The 10,089-nt window shown below is 45.0% G+C and overlaps 1 pseudogene; it reads right to left on the bottom strand.

The window, feature by feature from the left end:
- Positions 1–6,387: 6,387 nt before the first annotated feature.
- LOC123172818 (uncharacterized) lies at positions 6,388–6,952 on the bottom strand (annotated as a pseudogene).
- Between the last annotated feature and the right edge of the window lie 3,137 nt (positions 6,953–10,089).

Below are 10,089 nucleotides of genomic sequence, written 5' to 3'. Positions count from 1 at the left end.
AGAAAAATCCTCAAAGATCTACAATAACAAATATGTATAATATGAAAACATATTTCATAGTGAATCTATTGAAGTAATTTTGATTTTGTATTGTTGATATACTTTTACATACATTTGGTCAAATTTGATAAAGTTTGACTTAAGATAATCCTATGATATTAATTATTTTGGAAGAGAGAGAGAGAGAGAGAGAGAGAGAGAGAGAGAGAGAGAGAGAGAGAGAGAGAGAGAGAGAGAGAGTATACAAACACGCCCGGCCGCCGGCGGCGCGGGCAATACTTCGTGCGACAGCTCAACCAAAGGGTCGAGCAATTAAGAATTGTTGCTTAGTGCTCAAGTTTTCATTGGTTAGACTGTCACGGCTGGTAAATTTTTTTGCTCAAACCGGTCAACCGTGGGAAGCTATATTCTTAAACCTCCCACAATGGGTATCGTAGCATAGTATCATGCAACCAAATACAATACCAACTAAGCATAGTGTTGAGTCGTCATACCATTTAATAATGACAAGAAAAGATAAAGATCCTACTATCGTAACATATCATATTAAATGTGGTGCCAATATGAATCGTCTAGAAAAATAAGGTCATATAAAATGTCAACCTATGATACTATGCAATATTGAGATATTATCATACATCATTATGCATGATACTAACATATGATACCGCCAATTACAAGAGGTCATAAAGAAAACATTCACACTATTCAACACTTAATTCATCAGAGCTTTAGGCCATCCAACAAATTGTACATTTTTTCCAAAAAAAAAATCAGGTTTGTCACCACAATTACAAAGCACTTCAAATATAATAAAAATTACATCGAGGTCCATGAACCACTGAGAAATCATTGCAGCTGCCAGAACAAGCTGTCGACGTGCCGTTGTTCCTGCTCCCATAACGGAGTCGGCCTGACCATATTGATGACAACATGGAAGTCTTCGTGCACGTGCCCCTAATGACCAGCGCTTCAGAGCCGCAGTTGTCACCATTTATTCCTTGGATTAATTTGAAGATCCTAACACCAACTTACGCCATTGGTTTCACGGCGAGAAACCCTAACCTCGTTGCCCTATTGAGCTAGCTAGAATCTATGGCGGAACTTTGTCTAGTCTGTCCCGATGGACGAACTTGAGAAGGATCAAAGCCCATAAGACTGACTCTAGAGAAGAATCGTTGCCTTTACGAAGACTTAAACCCACCTATCTACTAGTCGGAGCCGTGGGACAAGGAATCTTGTCCTCGCCACTGGCCGCCAGAGAGGCAGGCGGAGGGGAGGCGAGTCCACGGGATCGCCAGTGGAGACCAATGGGAAGAAGGCCTTCCCTTGTCACCTTGCGAGAGGGGAAAGGAAATCAACTATCCAATAACCTGTACTTGTTATGTAAATAAAATTATATGTATCATTAACAAACAACTTACCACATAACCACTTCAATAATGTGTATTTGAATGGTTTTGTAATAGGTGATAGAATATATAAGAGTGCCCTCCAACCAAACAAAAGAGTGCTCTCAATTTTTATTTTTAAGTTTACACGTGGATTGTCTACACATAAATTTGTTCCCTCTTTCGTTTATTTTCTACCTGCATCATCAGATTAATTACATGGTAAAATTTACCAACAATAATATCAAAACCATTGGGGATGCCAAGGTCCGTGTCCCATCATGCATGAAACTGCTGTAACTCTTTTAAGATGGCCCCTATTACCTAGGAGGTTAAAGGAATATTTGATCTCATCCATTGTTTGAGCCCCCCTTTGTTTGGGCTAGAGATTGGTGAGAATCGTGTGATTGTGGATTCCTGAAAATCACTGCAGCTATCGATTTTGAAGAATGGAAACCAAATCATATGTTTACCCTATTGTTGCAGGAATGAACACATAAGCATGGAGGGTGTTGGTCAAACTGTCGTGAGTCAGGGATCTTGAATAAGAGAGCAGATGGTGGTGGTCAGGTGCGCACATTGCAGGGAGACCTTGGGGCGGCTTACACCACGATCTGGGGTGGCGTGGCTTAGGCGGAGCTGCTTGCAGCGTCAAAGGAGGGGCTGACCGGAATACGAGGAGGACAAGAGGTTGTTGGAAATATGAGCAATTTACCAAATAACTTTGCTAACAGAAATACTAGATAAAGCATGACTAATATAGCAAAGATAAAGCAAGTCATGCAATCTGACAGAGAGAAAGTAAATAGCATCTACATATATGAACTTGAACTAAACACATCTAGAACAGACACTAGATGAAGTTGCATATAGGAAGTAGAACCTAACATATGTAGGGCAGAAACTAGGGCAAAGAACTGTGGCAGGACACACATACGGGACAACAGCAGCAGAAGCACTGGACTTGGGGTCGACATCCTCTCCAGCCATGTCGTTGATGAGGTTGTCGATGTCGGGGAAGAAGTCGTCGTCAGGGAAGTAATCGTCGGAGTCCGTGATGAAGAAGCCAGTAGTCACGCCGAGCGCTCCCCAAAAACCTTATCACCCTTCTCCCGTACAGGACTCAAAAGGTGCGGTTTCGGAGGCCTACTGTCCCGACGTGCGATGCACGCCGCAAGCCGGGATGAGGAAGACAACAACAGCTCAGAGATGGAACCGATGGCGAGGGAAGGAGTAGTTCTGGTGCGTCTCTCTGGAAGGAGCGACCTCCCTTTTATAGGCACAAGAGAAGGAGGCAAGAGGGCGGCGATGGGAGGTGAAACGAAGAGACGGAGATGAAGCGAACAACCAGCAGCCGAAGGGCTCCACCGTTCGCATTCGAACTCCACTTTCGCAAAAATCTTTTCAGCTTCCGTGTGACCTTTCGTATACCCGTAGTGCGTGGCAAAATTTTAGACATCGGCTCATTCCCGCAACCCGCGGCGCGGCGCGTCGTGACGAGGCGAGGCGTGGCGTGGCGTGGCAGGCGGCGGAGAAGGAGCGCGCGTGGATGTCCCTCTTGTTCTCATGCTCATACAAGTGGGGAAAGAACCTCCCTTATAAAGAGGTCCAACTCCCTCTAAACTAGCAATCTGTGACTAAACTTTAGTTCCACCTCTTGCCTTGCACGAATGGACTGCGTGGGCCTCTAGGATTTATTAAGAATTTTTGAAACTGCTATTGGGCTAGGCCCAAAGTAGACAAAATTCCAGCAAAGGTGGCGGCGTTGAATTAGTCTATTTTGGAGCTGATGGGGCCGACAAAGTTGGTGGCCCCGGAACCCTATAGAGAGCACGGCAATGCCCCCTCTCTCTTTGTTTTTGTTTGATTGAAAATAACAAAGGGGAAGATCTTATAACAAAGGAGAGTCAATCCTATCAGCAGAACAATCAGGCATGTCTATACGGGTGTTTGATAACTCTCAGGAGCAGCAATGTCAAGTGGAGGCGGCAACACAGGAGGAATTCATTTTTGGTGGTGCTCCTCGGATATTGAGTCGGGACTTTCAGGGTGAAAACTTAGGTCTGGCCTTTATTGGTTGTGCTTGGCAATTGTTTTGTTGAAGGAATTGTTTTCAGAGTTCGGACTTCTCCAGGGTGAAAACCTAAGATCTTGGATCAGGCGACGACGACACTTGTGCACTGTTTCCTTCTTGAAGGCATTGCTTTTAGAGACCTTTGATGTTTTCCGGGTGTTGTATTTGATGGTGGTTTGTGTGCGACTGCTGAGAGGAGTCGATCACTGTGGCCGGACATTTTTTTCTTTCTTTTTTATTTTTTCTTTGGCTCTGTGCATTTTGGATGTCTTTGCGACATCTTGTAGGTGCAGAGACTGGGTGTAATTGGTATCTTCGTGATATTAATATATTTTCCTTTTTAAAAAAATGTCTATATGGGTTCTAGCTACAAATTTTGTCCGAGCTTATACTCCAAACCAGCCTATACGCAAGATCGATCATAGCTGGAAGAAACCAAGAGAGCGAGTTGTTAAAATCAATGTTGATGCCTCATTTTATGTGGAAAATATGACAGGGCCTGCGGAGCGACAGCTCGAGATGATCGAGGTAATTTTTTGGTAGTAGGGACCTGTGTGCTACGCCCATGTTACTAGTGCAGGTTCAGCGCAAGTTATGGCTATCCGAAGTGGTTGGATCCTAGCAGAAAAATTGGGTTGCACTAAATTCATCGTCGAGTCTGACAGTATATTGGCGTTGGAGGACATCTCTGATCCAAATGTCTTGGAACTGATGTTCCAATCATGGCCATGAAGTTTGCTAGTATTGATTTTGTCCACTACAACAGAGAAGCAAATATGATAGCAGATTGCTTGGCAAAATATTGTTTTAGCATTAATAAGTATGAATCTTGGGAATCCAATGTCCCTGACTTTATTCTTCATCACTATGTAAACGACCTTGCTATTATTTGATGAATAAAATTGTTATGGTAAAAAAATGTCGTTGGGGAAATATGGGTCGACGGTGGAGTAGCATTCCTATTGTAACAATGTGCAGATTTTGGGATAGACTACAACATGGGTAAGTGGCACCTCGGGAATCACCAAAAATCACCTACTCCCTCCTTCCCTTAGTTTGGATACTCTCTAGTCATGTGACTAGTAGTAATCAAACTAAAAGTTTTTAGTCAGGCCCTATTTGGAAGGTGACTACTACTAGTCAGCACTAAATGTCTCAATATTAAATTCTTCTCTCTCCCTTCCATTTATCTCTCTTCACTCCCTTGTGCAACAACAACTACCGCTATACTCCCGCGCAAGGAAGGAAAGCAGCAAAGTCATGTTCCTTTTCTCCCTCACGCCATGCAACAGCAGCTCTCAATACCTTTTTTTTCTTTCCTCACGCAAGCAACACAAGCACCAGACTATCCCTCACGAAATTGTTCCATAAGGAAATCAAAACTGTCCACATAAGAAAATTAAAATTGTCCCATAACGTTACATGTTGGAAACGAAATAAATAACATCAGAAATTTCTCAACGCCTGTTGAACAAACCATCAGCAATCATATCTCTCACTCGATTCATATCCACTGAATCTAGCTCCATTTCTTCACCCCTAGTGTTACGACGCCTCCTCCTTGTTTCCTCAAGGAGAGGTTGATAACTCTCATCATTGTCACACCTATCAAATTCCTTGTCCGCCAAATGATTTTCACGAATAAAATTGTGCAAGGCATGCATGCCACAATAATTTTTGTTTGCTTGCGTAGAGGATAACTTGGTACTTTGAAAAGAATCCTCCACTTATTTTTCAAGACTCCAAAACAACGCTCAATGACATTGCGTAGTCTAGAATGAGTATAATTGAAGTACTCCTTTTTACCTCTCGGCATGGTGCCTTGATGGAACTCTTGAAAATGATACTTTTGGCCCCTATACGGTGCAAGATAACCCTGTTTGTTGGGGTAGCCCGAGTCAACAAGATAAAATTTCCCTGTTCATGGCAATGCATTTTAGCAAATGTCAATGTAAGGCATAAAACTATTGTACTGAGTATCAAGTTTTGTACCTGAAGGTGGATGTGGAAACTTGTGATCAAACCGGCTAAGAGCATCCTTGAATGGCCTCATATCATGGACCGATCCAGGCCACCCCGCAAGCACAAAAGTGAATCTCATGTCGAAATCACACAGCAGATGAACCATCCACAGCGACCTCATGAAATATCTCATGTAACAGGGGCATATACTCAGGGTTACCATTTCTAAATTTCTTGAGATTTGGTCTGTCCTGAAAAGAAATAATAGAAAGAAATCAGCATATATATCTTCTGTCATTGGAACATAAGCAAAAATGAACACTTGAAGGAGAGGGAGCAAGAATATAAGCAAAAATACCTTGATTTCTTTCTCCCACCAATCTGCAGTTGCCGTCACTTCGCCATTTAAGCCGCGGCCGCAGCCGGTTTGCTGCTACAACCATACCCAATCATTGTACAAGCCCTTCAAGTTAGTTATTTTGTTCCTGAATTCCCTGCCTGGATGCCACAGCTTTGCCCTTTCCCGATATTTCTCCCTCATATTCTTGTACGCCTGAGGGCTCCAAACTCTACCAGCGTAATTGCCAGCATCTATTTCCTCACAAGCTATTTCACATAAAGTCAATGTATTTCTGTCTGTCCAGTTAGCCTTGCTTTTTGGCCTCTATTAAAAAAATGTATGAGAAAACAGAACAAGTATACTATTTTTGATAAATATGACAGAACAAGTAGCATGAACAAGTATTTTCTTTCATTTGTCCAAACTGAACACGTTGCTGTAGTTTCTACTTTCTACTTTCCACTTAACAAGCTGTAGTTTCTACTTTCTACTTTCCACTTAACATACATTCATTCAAGCAAACACAACAATTAGACAAATATTGTACCTGGATATGCTGGTTCAGCATGCTGTCGTCTTCCTCTTCCTGAACATCTTCTTCAGCTGGTTCATCTTCTTCCTCAACATCTTCTACCATGATCGGTGCTGCCTGCCGCTGCCTGCCGCTGCCTGCCGCTGCCTGAGCGACTTGAACCAGCACCACCTCGTCCCGACGTCGCGACGACCTGCTTGGCACGACGATCTGGGGCCCTCACTGGGGGGGGGGGAGACCTTGGCGAGGTGGACGACCCTGCCGCTGCGCCACGCCGTCTGATCTGGTCCGCTGGAGGGGCACACCATGGCCGGCCGCACTCCCGGGATGAAAAAGGTGCATGTACATGCCCATGTTGGGGTAGGAGGCGGCGACGGCGGAGTTGCCGTTGAGGTCGATGTTCTCCAACCCGATGGGAGCGCGGAGCCCCCCGGCCACCGAGCCGCGGCCGAGCCCCCCGGCCACCGAGCCGCGGCCGAGCCCCCCTGCCACCGAGCCGCGCTCGAGCCCCCTGCCACCAAGCCGCGGCCGGTGGATCCCCGGAGACGAGGGGGCGTCATCCCCCACCCGTCCTCGTCGATGTGGTGCATCGCAGCACCAGAAGACGCCGTCTGCGAGAAGAAATCGAAGGAGAGTTCGTCGTCGCCGTCCATGGTACGGACGCGGGAGCGTGGCGCGGCGGAGTGCTGCGGGCGCGGCGCGGCGGAGCGCCGCGGGCGCGGCGGGAGTACGGACACGGGAGCGGCGCGGCGGAGTGCTGCCGCGGCGGCGGAGTCCGGCGGCAGCGGTGGAAAGGGAAGCGGCGGAGTGAAAAGGGGAGCGGCCGCCCCCTGCATGCGTGCGAAGGGGATGGGGCGGCAGATGCGTCGCCCGCAACAGGATGGGCCCGCCAATTAATTAGAGGAGAGACTTTAGTCACTTTTAGTTGGGGGTGGGGTGACTAGGGACTAAACTAGTTTTAGTCACCCATTAGTCAGGGATGTTTGGAGGTTTACTGACTAAAAGTGACTACTACTAGTCTCTAGTCTCTAGTCACTAGTGATCCAAACACCCTTATAGAGTAGTAACTTACCGATGTTACTAGTCTATATTATTACCTCCATAGTGGGTAGTAACATATGAGTGGTATCATGAAATGGTTCATTTATTAGGCTATAGACACATTGTGCCTTGAAATGTGTGATGTTACAGTAACTACCTAAGTTACCACAAACCCCTCTCTCCTCATTAATTAGCTGCCACATAAGCAATCTTGTATTGAAATATGTGATGTTACTAGTGAAGTTACTTTCATTGTGACTAGTCTTATATAGTGCGTATAGTTCTCAGCTCATATACCAATGAGTGAGGTGGAGGGTGTACTTTCGACGATAATACCCATGTCCTTCCATCCGGTCTCAAAGAGTACTAGTACATCTTTTTCTCTCCCCGTCTCGTTCTCTCCATCTCTGCTTGGAGCAATGTCACAAATAAATTTAGATAGCTGGGTCCAACTCACACAACTAGTGCGTTGATTTATTTGCCGAACAGAGGACGAACTGAGCAGGCACATGCTGAGCTAAGCGTGCACTGAAACTTGGAGAAGAAGCGGCCACCGCGAGCGTGTACTCACCGGTCGAAGTGGCAGCGAGCTGTAGCGGCTTGGTCTCGCCGTTGGTGTGTCCTGACGACTTGGTCTCGCCGGCCGTGGTGAACGAGCAGACACTGGCCGTGGATGCATCCTCCAGTCCTCGAACAGCGGTGTCACCGCCAGAAAAGGCGCCGCTCCGTGTCCAAGAACTCGCCCAGACTCGTCGGCGGCTCCGTTGGCGTCGTCGCGGCAGAGCCGTTACCAGCTTCCACCCTGCCGCCGTCCCCTCCTTCGGCATCCGCCCGCATAGGCCCTTCCTCTCCTACCGGCACCATCGGCGCCCTCGCCAACCGCCGGTGCTCACCACCTCCGAGCGCCGACACGCCCATCAGTGTCCCAACGCCGGGCTCCGGTTCGGAAAGAAAGACTCCGCCGGGGGATGGCGTGCATCAGGCGAGGAGATCAGGGATCTTTCGTTCGATCTGGTTCGAACGAGCGAACGAAGAAAGGGGAGCTATGCGAGAGGAAGAGGATAAAGCGAAGGGTTATTTTCGTCCAAAGGAGGGTGGGGGCAGCTAATACGCACTACAAATCGAAATTTTTCCAAAAAGCTTATGCGCACTACATAAGGGAACGGAGGGAGTAATTTGTAGCTTTAGCTTGGATGTGCCTAGTTTCACTTGGAGATGCTCTTAGAACATGTAAATAAAATTTAATAATGAAAAGATCAACATTGTGGATTCTAATTTTTATTGGTGCCACTACTAGTTTTGTGTGATATTAGTATGGTACTCCAAGTACTCCCTTGGTTTCACAGTAGAGTGCCTATAGGTTTTTTCAAAAGTTAAACTTAGCCAACTTTAACTAAGTTTATAGAGAGAATTATCACTATCTATAGTACAAAATTTATATAAGCTTGATCAAATTTTGCTTTTCGCAAAAGCTTGACTTTTGCAAAATCTATATGCGTTACATTATAGAATGAAGGGACTACAAGAGACGAATAATCCACTACACAAATGTAGAACTAGTAGTAGCGCGACTTCACGTTGTAGTTTGGTCCTCCGACCTTCTCTCCATCATGTTGGTCGCCCTTCGGTGCCAGTGTAAAAGCACGTGAGCTTTTTGAGATGTTTGGATTTTGGATTTGTGTGTCTTTCAATTTCTTCGCCAAGGTGTTGATCCGACTGTGTCGTAGCCTTGATGGCTCCTCATCCACGATCAATAACGACTTGCTGCCCAGGGATGGATAGGCAGCAGAGCGATGCTCCACCAGCCCGTTTGAACCTCTATGTATCCTATATACATAAAAAATTCATTCTTATTACTATCTTATTTATCTTAACATGTAGCCTATCCATCTCAGTTTTCTTTATTTTTTTAGGAGTTGCTGGACTGGTAGTTTAATCAATTGATCTGAACCTGTTCGCAAAATAATAGACACATATGAGAAAAAGAAGGCTAACACAAAGTTGACTTAACATTTTTTCGCTTCTTCATGAAAAGTCAACTTGCAACCACCGAGACAAGACAGCCAGCCTAGAGTATAAAGTTGTTGAAGACCATTTTTATCGACAGAAGCTTGCGCAGTTCGCAGGCCCCTTGGAATATCTTCCAGATGGAAGTTCAGACCTGAGACACGGGCATGTATGACAAAAGAGCAATTTGCTGAATATCCATTTCTGAGCCCATACTTATCTGCGCCCGGTTAAGAAAATTTTACAAATAATTCATGAAAATCAAAGAAAATCCTTTTTTTTGCATGGTGGATAATTTGGTGTGTGAGGTGCGCTTTAAATTTCAAATTATTTAAATATATGAGTAGCTCTCAGAAAAAAGACAAATTGGATCAAAACAGCACATGAACAGTAAACTTTTTTACAAGCCCTAAATTTGTTTTTTTTTTGTCGACAGCTACTTAGATGTCCAAATCTGAAATTTGAAGTGGACCTCACGTACCAAATTATCTATCATGCTTCTTTTTTTGAATTTATTGATTTCTCTAGTATTTGTTTTGAATTTTTTCGTTAGCATGGTGCAGATGAGTCTGGACACCAAACCGCTGCTCTCGCAATTTGCCTCAATTTTTTTTAAAGTGGGAGACAAACAAGAAAAATTGAGAGAGAAGCCAGACAAACTAATTACACAAGCATGGTGATCAATCTAGCTATAGTATAAAGCAAGCTGTAGCAGAGGTATCCTACTAATTCAAGAGTCATA

This window comes from Triticum aestivum, unplaced genomic scaffold (genome assembly GCF_018294505.1).
Source record: "Triticum aestivum cultivar Chinese Spring unplaced genomic scaffold, IWGSC CS RefSeq v2.1 scaffold38085, whole genome shotgun sequence".
NCBI classification, from domain to species: domain Eukaryota; kingdom Viridiplantae; phylum Streptophyta; class Magnoliopsida; order Poales; family Poaceae; genus Triticum; species Triticum aestivum.
Note: the sequence above shows the minus strand (reverse complement) of the source record. Positions and strands in the feature narration are given on the sequence as shown.